Source organism: Phyllostomus discolor, chromosome 11 (assembly GCF_004126475.2).
Source record: "Phyllostomus discolor isolate MPI-MPIP mPhyDis1 chromosome 11, mPhyDis1.pri.v3, whole genome shotgun sequence".
Lineage (NCBI taxonomy): Eukaryota > Metazoa > Chordata > Mammalia > Chiroptera > Phyllostomidae > Phyllostomus > Phyllostomus discolor.
In genome coordinates this window covers 40,764,586-40,779,543 of record NC_040913.2, presented here as the reverse complement: position 1 = coordinate 40,779,543, position 14,958 = coordinate 40,764,586, and positions in this window count along the sequence as shown.

Here is a 14,958-nt window from a genome sequence, read left to right as displayed (position 1 = left end):
AATGATGCGTACCAGCATTCAAACCCAGGTGGGAGTTCAAGCTCCTTATTTCTCTCTGTAATACTACTCCTCTTTGGTCTCACAGTTCCTAGTTCCATATTTTAAGTGTTCTATCTTTATCTACTTTTATGACAGAAGTTATTTTAGGGATTAAATGTTAATCAATTGCATTTCTTTCACACTTTTCACCCCTTCTTTCAAGTATGTTCTCACTGTCTCAGTTTTCTTTCCCTGTAGTGGTCTCTCAGGTTTTTATTTGTATCAACAAACTTTCCTCAAAGATGCAATTCTGCATTTCCACCTGAATACCATACCAAGGCATCGCTGATCTTTTGTGAAATTGGCCCCTGCCCTCTAGCTTGCTTAGGATGTGTTCCTCTCAAACCATCTTACCACTTCCAGTGTAAACCACATTTTAGTGATCATTGCTTTCCTTGGCTTCATTTCCATCCAGGCTGCTTTATTTCTGTTATCTCTGCTTGCACAAAGCTGAGCTCTCACCTCTGAACACCATGACTTGTAGGAGAGGTTTTAACTGATCTCTCTGCCTCCAACCCTTCTGTCCACCAGCACATTTTCATGCTCTTCCAAAAATCTAATTTGTATTTATCACTCCTCCATTCATAAAACCCCAATATCTTCCTCTTGTGATAGACTAAGAGCCATACTCCTTAGTACTTCTCAGCAGGTCCAAAGTTGGACCAAAAAAGGATCTCCACCAAAAAAGGATTTTACTGTTTTCTGGACAGCCCCAGCTTTAGTCAGATATGTAGCCAGTGAATTCATCCACCGCTCAGTCATTTCCACCAGCCTGTAGGTCAATACCTATCACAGTGGCAAGCAGAATAGGTTGGGGAAGTATCTCCATCTATCATTATGTCAGTCAGAATGGCTCAATCATTCATGACCAGTCACAATCCAATCATTTTGATAGTGAGAACAGACCTTGTCCCGGTGTCTTCCTCTTTAAGCATTTGCATCTGGCTGTGATCTTTAAGAGGGAATGGGGGCAAATGGGAACCACTGTTCTGCTTCATACTTTATGTTTTCAATTGTGTCACATACATTTTTGGGTATAATTAAAAGTCACTAAATTTTATTGGCACAAAGAGATAACATCACAGTTCTAAAAAGACAAATTTATTTTTGCTGAATCAAATGCAATGTAAAGCTTCAGAATATTTACATTTTATTATTAACAAGTTGATAGCACAAGGGCTTCTGTTTCTTACAAAACTGGCAGCACTACTTCCACTCTTTATCTGGTTCTATCGTGAGAGGAGTTCTTTGATACAATATATGCAAATATTTCCTTACTGTGCAGCAGAACTGGGATGCTCCAATGTTTTAGCAGATCAGGTTCTCCAGTTAATTTGGGTTTATTCAAACCCACACTACTGAATGCCTTTGATTACTCAGGAGTATTTTAAGAAATGAGACATCTTAAGATAGGATTTCAGCATATTTATCTGTATATCTTAAGTTTTAATATGTATAAACTTTTTTTGACTTTCACAGACCTGCTAATCAGTTTAAACCAGAAAACTTCCTTGTCAGCAATTTTCTCAACAAAAACTTTAAGTAAAAATGCAATAAATGAATAGATAATATTTGTTCAAGACCTAGGTCATTACAGGTAGAGTTACCATATTTAGTGAATAAAAGTGCAATATACCAGTTATATTTAAATTTCATATAATAATGAATAATTTTAGAATATGCATATATCACAATATTTGAGGCATAAGTACTAAAATTAGTCATTGTTTATCTGAAATTCAAGTTACTTGGATGTTTTCTATTTTATCTGGTAATACTAATTATATGGAGTATACCATTTAGTTTTTACAAGGTAGTTGCTGTAATTAACTGCATTTCCCACAAGAGACTGAAGCTCAGAGAGTTTAAAGAACTTACACAAAAGTCATGCACTATTAAATAAAAGAAGCATCTGTGCCCAGGTGTGCTTAACTTCAGAACTGAAGCTCTTAATCTTATTTCCTCACACTAAATGTTTATTTATTTATTTTTTAACTTTTTAAATAATTTTATGCTGTATTTTTTCCATTAATATTTAGTCCATGTATATGCCCCCCATTACATTTTTAGAATTGGAATTTTGGGGTGAGAAGTTACAGTTGTTTTAAAGGCTTTGGAATATTATCAATTTTCCATATGAAATGTGAACCAGTTTATAGTCTCACCAATATATGTTTCTCTGAACCCTCACCAACACTGGCATGATTTTCAAAAATCTTTGCTAGTTAAATTAATCCATAGAACAACATGCACTTAGTGCATTTATTGTGCACTTATTTAATTTCTAGCGAAACTGGACTCTTTTGCATTCTTTTGTGATATTCTTTAAGTTTGAAAATTTGAGGTGTAATGTTTTATACCTTGAATCTCAAGCATCAGTGTGCATCATTGTCAGCAGGAGGACTTGCTAACAGACAGATTTTTGGTCCCTCTCTTCAGAATTTGTGCTTCAGTAAGTCTTGAGTGAAGCCGGATTTCTATTTAGAGGAAGTTCCCAGGTAAGGTTGATGCTGCTGTTCTGGAGACCATACTTTGAGCATCACTGGTTTATAGCAAGGTGCAAGGCTCACAGTAAGTAACAAGAAACATTGCTACATTTGCCATCCATTGTTTAGCACATTGTTGCTGATCTCAAAGTTGTAACTCAATGCCAGACAGAAGAATCACCTAAATAAAAATTGTGTATCAATTTTGATAGAGGACAAACTATTATGATCACTTTAAAATAATGCAATGAAAATATCTTTCAATACATTTGTCAAAGATAAAAAATGAAAGCATCCGCTATTTAGGCTATGAATAGAACTTTAATGTTTCTCTTTCTGTTGTATAAAAAATAAATTCTGAGTCTATTAAGAATTTGACACATCTTTCCTTGAGTTCAGAGCAGCTTTAACAACAACAACAAAAAGATTTGTTTGGCATGTACTTAATTGAGGACAGCATTTGGCTAAGTATTGATATGTACTTAATGAGTGCTGTGGAGTCCTTGACTTTCAGGGAACTTCAGATTATAAAACATTACCTTTGTAAACTCTGTGGGAAGAGTTCATACCTGTCTTTTTTATCCCCTATTTTATTTTATTTATTTTTTATTAAATACTTTGAATTTTATTGTTGTCCAAGTACAGCTTTCTGCCTTTTCCCAGCACCCCTCCCACCAGCCCAGTCATCCTCACCTCCCTCCCCTGTTTCTATCCCCCCACCTGTTTTTGCCCATGTGTTCTTTATAGTTGTTCCAGTAATCCTTTCACTCTTTCCCCCCATCATCCCCTCCCCTTCCCTCTGGTTACTGTCAATTTGTTCTTAATTTAAATGTCTTTGATTATATTTTGCTAGCTTGTTTGTTTTGTTGATGAGGTTCCAGTTAAAGGTGAGATCATAAGGCATACCTGTCTTGTTCATTGTTGTATCCTCAGCAGCTAGCATAGTGCTAGCATAGTGCTGACATAGTGTTAGTGGTCAAAGAATAGATATTGAATTACATTGAACAAGTATAAGAACGAGTTCCCAGTTTCCTAAAGCTTCACTCAAGATTGCTCCAGATTTTATTTATTTCATAAGGGATTTCGAGAAGGGTAAAAAGATGAAGAGGTAAATTACCAAGAATAAGGGATGTAACCAGCCTTGGGTGGGCAGTTCTGGGGTGGTTTCCTTTAACAAAGTGAAGGGAAGACTTTATATGTTTGTAGAATAAAATGAACTGCAAATACCTTAAAGCCTGATTTGAGACTGGGGGCCTAAAAAGGGACTATATTTTTAGGCAAGGGCAAGTTTTTGGAAGAGGTAGGAATTTGCTAGGAGAATGCTACTACTTTCTTCTGCATTGTTCCCTGTTTACCTTGTTAGCTTCTCTTCTTATTATAGTCCTTTTGATTGTACCCCAAATCCTGCTGCATGCCTCTCTGTTCCTCAGGCATGCAGTGTTTTTCTTGGAACTAAGATATTGCATGTTCTGTTTCTTACCTCTGTCAGCAGTCTATCTCCACATTTATCTATCCCTACACATTCTTTATTTTTAACTTGGAGTTTTCTTTATCTAATGTTTCTTGATTTTCCCACATCCTGGCCTGTGCTAAATGGAATACTCTTCCTTGTGCCCCCCTCACAACCTGTGTTACCTTTCATCATAACAGTAATTGTATGGTAGTGTTCTCCTCACACACATGTTTCCTAGTTTACTTCTATCATTAACCTCAGAAATTTCTTTAAGTCAAAGACAGAGTTTCAGTAATCATTATTCATTGGAATCCAGACACTCAATAAGCATTATAGATGTTCACTACATCACAGTTGAATGAATACATAAATGAATAAAGCCAACAGAACTAAGAAACCATGTGTACTTAAAGAAGTGGTTTGAGAAGAAAAATAGTAGTGTCAAAAATTGGCACAAGGGAGAGGACCAGCATAGAGTTTTTATTTTAATTATACTCATATATCTTTAAGAAAACAACTATTTGGATTTCCATTTAAAGGTAAACATTCTCAGTTGTAAAAAAAAAATATCTTGTGCAAAATGAAAGAAGGTTTATAAAGAACATCAAGAGACACCCACATTTTTCAAGAGGACAAAGAGTTAAACCCTGGTTGGGTAGCCAAGAATCATATCCATGCTGTACAACAGGCTACTCCAAGGGAGACTTTGAGCCTTTGACCCCAGACACAGGAGGCTCACACCGGGCCTTCTGAGCAGGAGATTCTCTACTTAGAACTCCATGTTGCTACCTCTGAGAATGGGATAGTCTTACCCTGCATGCCTGTGCCTCAGCTGCAAGCAAGGCTGACAAAACACTTTTTTTTTCACCTGGAGAAGTAGAACTCATTGGGTGAAAAGTTAAAAAATGCAGGGATGTCTAGAAGTTTCAAATAAGACAAAAATGTCCATTACACCCGACCTTAAGAACATGCATAGGAACTAGAGATGGAACTATGCAGCTTCTAAGACTTTTTTCCCCCATAGGGCTCTGTTTTGCACCTGTCAGTTTCTGTGGATAGGCCTCACACTAAAAGGCCTTTGAATTGGGGGAAGAAAATTTGGTTGACAGATTATTACATCTTTTTTATGGCCCCTAATATTTCAGCATTAATGTTTGCTTGCTGTTCTTTGGGAAACATGCTAGTAAGTATTTAGCTCTGATTCCTTGATCTCTTGGAATGCCCCAACTACCCAAACTTTTCTTGTTTGATTCAGTTCGAACAAATGATACTGAACTTTTAAAAGTGAGCATGTGGACACAAATTACATCAAATGATGGTGAATAGAAGAAGTTCACATTTGGTCTCCCCATGCACTTGATGAACCTGGGATTGTGAGGGAATGAAAAGACCAAAATTAAGAGCTGACATGGAGAAAGGAGCATTTGGTGGTAATTTTAGCCTTGAGAGCCTCTTAAGGAGTCAAGGGGATGCCCACTTCAAAGGTAAAATTAGAAAATAAAGAATAAAGTTCATTAGATTTGATTTTTACTGAGCTTTTTGAGAGGTTTTGTGTGTCTCAGTCAGTTGGGTCTCCTGACAGCTGTAGAAGTCAGAAGAGCTAGGTCACTCCCCAGCACACTCAGTAATAAACAATTTGCTTTAAACAAACGTGCTATCCTCCAAATTACCTCTTTTATCCCGAAGCAGTCAATATTCTTATAAGATCATAAATCCAAATAAAAATTGTTCAGCTGAACTCTTGTTTTATTAGTTGAAGAGAATAAAGGCTAGTAGAGTGCAAGAAAGAAAGGCATTCCCAGATCTCTCAGCAGAATCAGATCTTCTAATGCATTGTCCGTAACACCATTCTTTTTCTTACACATTTACATTCATTGTCTCCATTTGTTGTTACCTAGTCACTGATCTCAGTAGTGCTCTCAGACAAGCTACAAAAATATCAAGTATTGTGGTGTTTTCTTAGCATTAAGACCGTCGTCCTGTTTTGCCTCTTTCCCCAAAATTATATGGCAGTGCAGGCCCTCATTTGCCTTGTCTTTGTTGCTGATCCTATCCCTGACTCTGTTTCCTTCTTTTGTTTCTCAAAGTAGACATTTCCCAAGTTCTTCTCCAGTTCTTTCCCCAGCATTCTCTACACATTCATGATCAGACATTGAATCTTCTCCAAGTTTTAAACAATCATCTTTTCTAGGTGATTTCCCAAATTAATGCCATATCATAAGTACTCGAATATGGTGGTTCAAAATATACCAGATGTGTTTACACTCAATGGCTGCCCCTTATTAGCTGCATGACCCTTGGTAAGCTGGTCAAACTCTCTGGGCCTCAGTTCCTCATGGTTATGAGGATTCAGATGACCTCATCCTAATGCTTACACAGGTGTCTGGCATAGTTAAGTACCACATACATCTTTATTAAATGAAGTAAAACACAGATGTAGAAGTTATTGGCATCTAGGTGGCAAAGTGGTAGGTATGGAAAGAGAATGGTCCGAGAAACCTCATTCGTAAGTTGAGGGGGCAGAAGAGGAGAGTGCATGGAGTGAAACATCCTATACTGTACCCCGAGGTAATGGATTTTCTCCTGCTTCCCACCCTCATGACTGCATAGCTCATCCTGCTGCCTCTGCATGGACCATCGCTCGCCTGCTTGCCTACCTGTCTCACATTATCTAATCCTCCTGGTCTGTCAGGGGCCACTCCAAATGGCTTCCTCACAAAAGGATTTCCTATTGAGATCACAGTCTCTATTTATAAAACAAACAGTCTTCCTATGAAAAACTATTGTTATTTGAGTATCTTTCCAAGTAATATGTAAAATTTAGGGGGGTGTAGTTTGTATCATATATGATTTTTTCTTCCTCTGACCCTCTAACATTCTATCTTCTGTATAGTGGCCATTCACTTTTCATATAACTGTGTCAGTTGAGTTAGTTACATTATGGATTGCTGTAGGTTATGGAGGAAGGTGTGTATGTGTGTGTAATGGAGGAGAAGGAGAGGAAAATGGAAGGAAGATTGGTGAGTGAGGCCACTGTCTTTCTTCAGACAGTTCTGTAAGAGCTGTAAAGTAGTCATAATAATTTAGCACATATATGAACATGCCAGCCAACTAGTCCATGAATCTTGACAACTATTATTTATTTCTCATAGAGAAATCTTGCAGTCTGAGTCTTTAGAGTCACTGGCCCAGTCCTCTCTTTTTCTGATGAGGAAACTGAGGCAAGGAGAGGTGGAGTGTCTGTGTGAAGTCCCAGGAGTCATGGAGGCAGTCAGCAGCCATGGAGAGCTGGTGTTTCACAATGCCACTGCTACTTGGTTGCTATGTCATTCCAAAATCTCTTAGCTTATTTGTTTGTTTTTACCTGTGGAATTAGCTGAATATCTGTCCATCCTTGTAATCAACTTAGTAGATGCTCAACAAAGTATTTCATATTTTTTCTTCTTTTTTAGTATCATTCAACAGTAGTGTTTCCCCATGCAGCTTATTGAGGTGACACGACTGATGCTAACCATGGCTGTTGGCATGAGAGATGGCGTGGGTAGAATCTAGGTCTCTTGACTTTTAATCTATTTGAGTATACCGTACTACGTTATTTGCTGACTTTTGTTATGTGGCGCATTTTGTGAAATAAAAACCGGATGTAGTACAATAATAACAAATCTTCATACACCAATATTTTACTTTCTCATAAAAATATACTTTATATTTTAGGACTTTATTTATGTGAAAATATAATCTATAGGTGTTTTGCTTCACAAAAATATAATAGTATCATTGGATATATAGACCAGAAACTTACAATCTGTAAATTAATATTTATGGAGTGAAAGTTTTAAAAGTTTGGTAGCTCAGGATATCATAAATATTGTTTTTCAGGAAATCAATTTATTTAAAACTGACAAAGTGACTTTGAAAGAAGAATATAAAATCATTTAGGTCTTATTAAAAGGATAATACATTATGTAAGGAATATTAAATAAAAGGTAGGGAAAATTACATAGAGCTATCACTATAATAAAGTTATGTACAGTAACATAAAAAGATCTTAAATAGTTTTATTAGAAAACTTGTAAAAATGTTGTTATAGTTTTTCTTTTTAGAATATCAACATAAATTAGAAACTAGGATATTTGTATTTATGCTGTACTAAGGTAGTACTAAGTTACTCTTACATTTAAAAAAAGAAACAAATATTATTATAAAATACTTTAAAATAAAAGTTAGCATTATAGAAAAAATATTTGCCTTAGGTAACAAATGCTTTATTGGGCTTGGTTATTATAGTATCAACATTCTATTTGAACTAATTCCTTAATGAACAAAAGTTATTTTGAATATTACATTGCCTTTATTTATATTCTGCTTTGTACCAAAATATTTTATTAATACTGTATTAACATCACTATTCAGAAAGTTATAAAAGGAATGGAATAACTAGGTTTCTTTTAACCAACACAGAATTTGCATTACCCACCTTTGAGGTAATAATTTTTTTCTCCCTGAAACCCTCTGCCAACCAAGGAAAGCACATTAATCTACTTCCAGCACCAACAACTTTTTTCTTTTTGAATCACGAGGCAGAGCTGCTGTACATGTGTTAATAGTTATATATTATGTGGATTTAGGCTAAGTAGCCTATTATTTATCTGTGTTCTCTATCACATATTATGTGTTAGATTGTAATTAAAAAAAATTAAATCAAAGATAAAAATCTCAACTAATTGAGGAACATTGTAAAAATACAAATTAAAAGAATTTATGAAGCAAAGCAGCAGTCTATTAAACCACCTTTTGTAGCTGAAAATAATTTTTGATATTTATAGGTCTATTAATTGCTTCTATAACTATGAATAATCAACATTTGTTGATGTATTTAGTCTCTGCTGAAGAAGTTGAAGATAGAGCTTACCAATAATAAATCCATCCATTTCTTCATCTCTTGTCAAAATATAAATTTTTAAGATTTATTATCTTTTTTCTATTGGTTTACTAATTATATGTAAAATAATATGCATAAACTTGTACTTCTTGTCCTAGAAACTCTAGGCCATTCCTTTTAACATCCTGTTGTAGAGATGAGGATATTAATACTCCCATCCTTTCTAGCACATTTTATCAATGATCAATATTGATAAACTGTAACTACTCATTTTTAAAATACATTTTAGATTCCTTTCTGTTCTCTTTTTCTATTACAAGTTGAAAATATTATTTACCTATGATTATGGAAACACTACTCCTAAAGTTAAATGGTATACCATGATGAGATTTTCTTTCCTGCTTATGTATGAATTCTAAAGAGACTATTTCAAATATCAAGTTCAAGTGGGTTATCTCTTCTCACATTTCATCAATTGGTCAAAATGGTGCCATATATTTTAGCTTAATAACAGGCAAAGCTAATTTCTTATTTTGTGTTTTTGTTTTCATTGTGAAATTAGAGATATGTATATTAAGTATCTGTTTAGTGGAATACGTCATACCTTCTCTTGAGGCTATTTTTGTTTACAGCTCACTGACTTCCTGTTGTAATTTAAATCAATATATTTCTAGGCTAGCTCTGTGTATTTTGGAGATTTTTTCCACATTTTTTTCTTATATTCTGTGTCTTCCTTTTTCCTGAAGAAATGAGAAATACAAGGGGAGACCTCCAAAAAACCTGGAAGTATCTTCTGGAGGGCAGGCCCCTTGTAGTACAGGTTTCCCTTGCTGGGTGAGTGTTCCAGGAACCCCTCTGTACCAGTGTAACAGCTGGTGTTGTGAGAGGCTGTGTTCAGCCTCAGTGAATTTTTTTTGGCTACCTTTTCAATGTCTTTTCCCATTTATTTCAACTTTGCTGATTTATGACTGCACCTGCCCACACCAACGCTGAATGTTCAGCAGTTTTTGACCAAAAAAAAAAATGATGCTCATTGCCCCACCCTCCCTATTCACCAGGCCTCGCCCTGGGTGAATTTTTGTTTTGTTTTCCCTGATGAAAAAAGCTCTCAAAGGGAAACACTTTGCTGATGTGGAAGAGGTGAAAGAAAAAGCAGCAGTGGCACTAAAAAAAATCAAAATGGATGAGTTTAAAAACTGATTTGAACAATGGGAAAATGTAGGTGTATTGCATCAGATGGTGAGTACTTTAAAGGTGAAGTTTAAACATGTAAGAATAAATACACATTTTTATATAGAAATTCCATTTTTCCCCTTTCCTAAGCTGTTTATTAAAAATTTTTTATCATGATCTTATATTCAATTGATAGTTTGCACTGATAATAGAAATACAGTTTAAAAGTATTTTCTCTCAATACCTTCGTAACATCCACTGTTGCTTATTTTAAATTCAATGCCAATTTTCTTCACATGCATATGCTTTGTTTTTTTTTATCACAATAGAATCATTTGTATTTTGTTTCTGTAAACTGTCCATGATTGAATGTAGAACTGGTTCTTTCATGTTCATTGGGCAATTTCATTTTGAAGATATGTGTCTTTACTGCTGGGAAATATTTTTATACTTTTTAATTTTACAATTTTCTACCCTCTCCTTTCTCCATTATACCTCTCTGGCATATCTATTAATTGGATGTTCCACTTCTTTGTTTGAACCTCTGCTTCATATTTTTTTTCTGCCTTTGTTGCTTTTGATTTACAACAGGTTTTTCTCATTCCCTGATGTTTCCATTTTGGGGTAGTGTATTGCTTTATATTCCTGAGGATACCAGTGAGATTAGTTTCTCTAATTTTCTTCTACTCCATGGGTTCTGTGTGATTCTTCAGGGTGCAGAGTTTTTTTTGTTTGATTGTTTTTTGTTGTTGTCATGCTGTTTAGTCTTGATTGTTCACTTTCCCGTTGCTAGTTTTTTTTTCCATATGTCTGCTGACCAGAAGTTTTCTATTGATATTTTGTAATGATAGAGTTGGATTAATTTTTCTGGGCTGCTAGTCTGACTTTCCTCTTCTGTTGTGTGAGTTTGCTTACATAATAAGCCTCTCTGTTACAAAGTCTGACTAGTGCTTTGTCAGGGGAGGAGGTAATTAATTTTGAGTCTTCAGTTGGGGATAAGTGAGAAGGAGGCAGCCAACAGCTTGGAAATGTGGTCTTTTTTTCTAACTGAAATTTTACCCAGGGAATTATCTTCTACTGCTTGTTTCCCATTTAGCTACTTCAAAACTAAGACTTACAATACAGAGTGCATGAAGAAACTTCTAGCAATCTGTGTACTCTGTTCCTGAGGAAGATTCCTGTATTTTATGAATTCTTGTTTTCTCGAACTGAGTTGGTTTAGGCAATATAGATGAAAACCTCAAAAAAATGTCTTTGCTCTTCTAATAATGTAATCAAACTACTTACAATGTAGAGGTGTAGGATCCAAATTTTTTCCATTATTAGTTCTAATGTTCTGGGCAGAGTTCTATTTACCTTCGATTCTGGGAGTACAGCATGTGACAAAGAGCTGAGGGAGTTATTGTATCCCATTTCTCTGGGATAAAATGGTTCTTTCTAGAGTAAGCAAGAATTGTATTTATCCACATGGAAAAAGAATGTTTGAAATCAATTTTATATTATATACAAAAATCAATTCCATATGGATTAAGGCACTAACTCTATTTAAGAAGCAATAATCTAAACATTTAATAGAAACAAAATTATTTATGATCTTGGGTTAGGAAAGAATTTTAAAAAATACTCCAAAATCACAGTATTTTTTATAAAATATTAAAATATTTGATAACAGCAAAATATAAATCTGTAGTATTTTTACCAAGCTGTAAATTTCAAGAAGAAATTGGCAAGACAGTTTCTGTTATTAAACCAAAGATTGTAATAGATATTATATAAAAAATTTTGTCAATTAATATGAAAAAGACAAGATATCCTAAATAAAAACTTTTGAATATTTATCAAAGGAGATATATATAAGAATGTATATTTCAACCGTGTTTTAGTAGTAAAAAAATTGGAAGCAACATAATTGTCTAATAATAGAATTAGAATATTATAAAGTCATTAGTTAATGTAAATCAACTAGTGCTACATGTGTTTACCTGGATAAATCTCACAAATATGTTGAGCACAAAAAATTGCAGAAAAATAAATATTTTAAGACCTTTATAAAACATTTGAGGTATGCAAAATTCTGTGTGTGTTTCTTTGTTTACTTATGCGTTAAGCTTACAAATAATAAAAGCATGAACATGAAAATGAGTTAGTGATTATATCTGGAAGGTAGAAAGAGGCAGGTGAGGAGAAAGGATCAAGGATCTATGAATAGTGATCTTTAAGTGTATTTGAAGTGTTTTATGTCTTAAGCCAGGTTCTTTCTTTACTGTCTAAATGTGTTTTGGTTAATTAAAAAATAAAATAGAATTAATCTGATCTAGATAACATCATTTGAGCTTCTGCATCCAAATGAGCCCTGAGCCATTACCCCTAGCTCTGTGGGCACACCATGCAGTTTTGCATTGTCAGTTGAAACAGAAAGTGCCAACTTATACAGACAGGCACAGCAATTATTGTGGCTTTCCAGTTGAAAATTAGAGATTTAAATATGCAATTGGGAAATGTAGAATGTGTGAGACTTAATACTGAGATCTTAGAGGAACATAATATCTGGCAGAACAGCTTCTGTGAGGATGGGTCCAAAATGGATGTCTCTTAGCTTCCGTTAGATGAAAACAAAAGAGCAAACCATGTCTTGTAATTCTGAGGAACTTTATTAAAATCTTATCCCGTGGATCAAACAAGAAAAGTGGGAATTAATATGTTAAAGTCTTTTCTGTGCGTGCGTGTTTGAAGTGTGACACTTGTTTGTGAATGGATGCTCTAACAGAAGGGCTGGCCCTGACAGGACAACGAGTTAGAGTCCAAGTAGAGTCCTCCTAAGTAAGTTATAGTTTTGTCCTCAAAGTATGAATTCCTGATATTTCTGACTTCTTCAAACTTGAGTCACTACATCATTCAAGTAAAATCATTATAGTAGTTAAAAAAGAATATATGCACCACTGCCCTGGCTGGGTGGCTCTGTTGGTTGGTGTGTTGTCCCGTACACCAAAAGTTTGTGGGTTTGATTCCTGGTCAGGGCACATTTCTGGGTTGTGGGTTCAGTTTCCTCTTGGGGTGTGTATAGGAGGCAATGGGTTGATATTTCTTTTTCACATTTATATTTCTCTCTTTCTCGTTCTCCTTTCCTCTCTTTCTAAAATCAATAATTTTAAAAAAACATATCTTTGGGGGAGGACTAAAAAAGAATGTAAGCACCCCTATATTCATTGCAGGTGTTATTTACAATAGCTAAGATTTGAAAGCAGCCCAAGTTCCCATCAGTAGATAAGTAGATAAAAAAGGCTGTGGTACATTTACACTACAGATTACTACTCAGCCATCAAAAAGTGGGACATTTTACCCTTTAGGACAGCATGGGTGGATCTGGAAAACAATATGCTAAGTGAAATAAGCTAGTCGGAAAAAGAGAAATACCATATGATTTCACTCATATGTTCAATCTAGTGAACAAAATAAACTAACAAGCAAAATAGAGACAGGCTCATAGATAGAGAGCAGGCTGACAGCCCTGGGGTGGGGTTCAGTGGAGGGGGTACAGTGATTAAGCAAAACATAAAATAAAAAGAGAAAAACTCATGGACACAAACAATAGTGTGGTGATTGCCAGGGGAGGATAGTGTGGGGGAAAATGGAAGAGGGCATAGTGGGGATAAATGGTGATGGAAGGAGACTTGCTTGAGGTAGTGAACACACAGTACGATGTACAATGGTGTGTTGTGAAGTTGTGCACCTGAAACCTGTATAGTTTTGTTAACCAGTGCTGTCAAAAAATCCAAGAAAAAAGAAAAAAAAGTTATATGATGAGTATTCTAGATTACACATGATTATCCTTATATTAACCTCAGTTTATTTTAAATGGCCAATGGTGGCTTTGACTGTTAGCACAGCAGTGTGTTACAAATACTAACTTCTCAGATGTTTATATAAATAGTTCTCAGATCCTAACCCAAAGTTCTGAATAATAATCTGCAGGGTATAGCCTAGAGATATGTACTTAAAAAAATCTCTATAAATGGTTCTAATCATTAGCCATATTTGAGAAGAAAAAAAAAGGTTAAGTAATTTGCATCTCTACTCATATTTAGACTTGTACTTATCACCTTATATTTCATTATCACTTACATATTAATTTTATGTTGATTATCTGATTTATTTGCATTGCTTTATTATAAAGTCTGTTATTCCATACATTGAGTTGCTTTACTGTACCACATGAATAGCACATTAATTTCGTTTTATTAGCAACCATAAACTACAACTTCTTAGGACTCAATATGTCTGTAGTTATATCAATGTGTTCTTTCACAACCCATAACCAGTGATCAGTATTCGCTGTTTTTATTTCCCCAGTGAATTATTTCATTATTTAAGAAACTGAAGCAAGGTCTAGGTAAATGCTAGACCATGCTTCAGTAATCCAGATGGGGGTGATATTTAGACCTACGAACATAAAAATATATATATTACAGTATTTCAGACCAGAGGTGCATCCTACTTTTCTATCTCTGGCAGGGCTATCAGGAAGGATTGGTGGGATTATTTGGTAGTTGTTCCTCATGATATGAACTTTTAAAGTTGCAGGATAGACCCTGAATCCTCTCCTCTGTTAATATTAGTTATAGACTAATTTTATAAATATATTCCCCAAATTCCTCTTAAGTTGTTTCTATTTCTTAGCTCTTCTGCTATGCATTCAGTGAATTCTGTATTTGTATTGCCTACCCTATAACATTATAGGCTTGCTTTGTGCTCTCATTTGTTTTCTATAGCTTAAAGCATTGTTCTCTCAAGCAAATATCCTGGGTAATTGGGCAAGTTTGTGTCTGCTTTTAGTTATACTATAATGATCTTATAGGCACAGATATAGCCTTTTTAGACATTTTCTCTGTAGCATATATATAGGATGCAGCAAAAGTAGATTTACA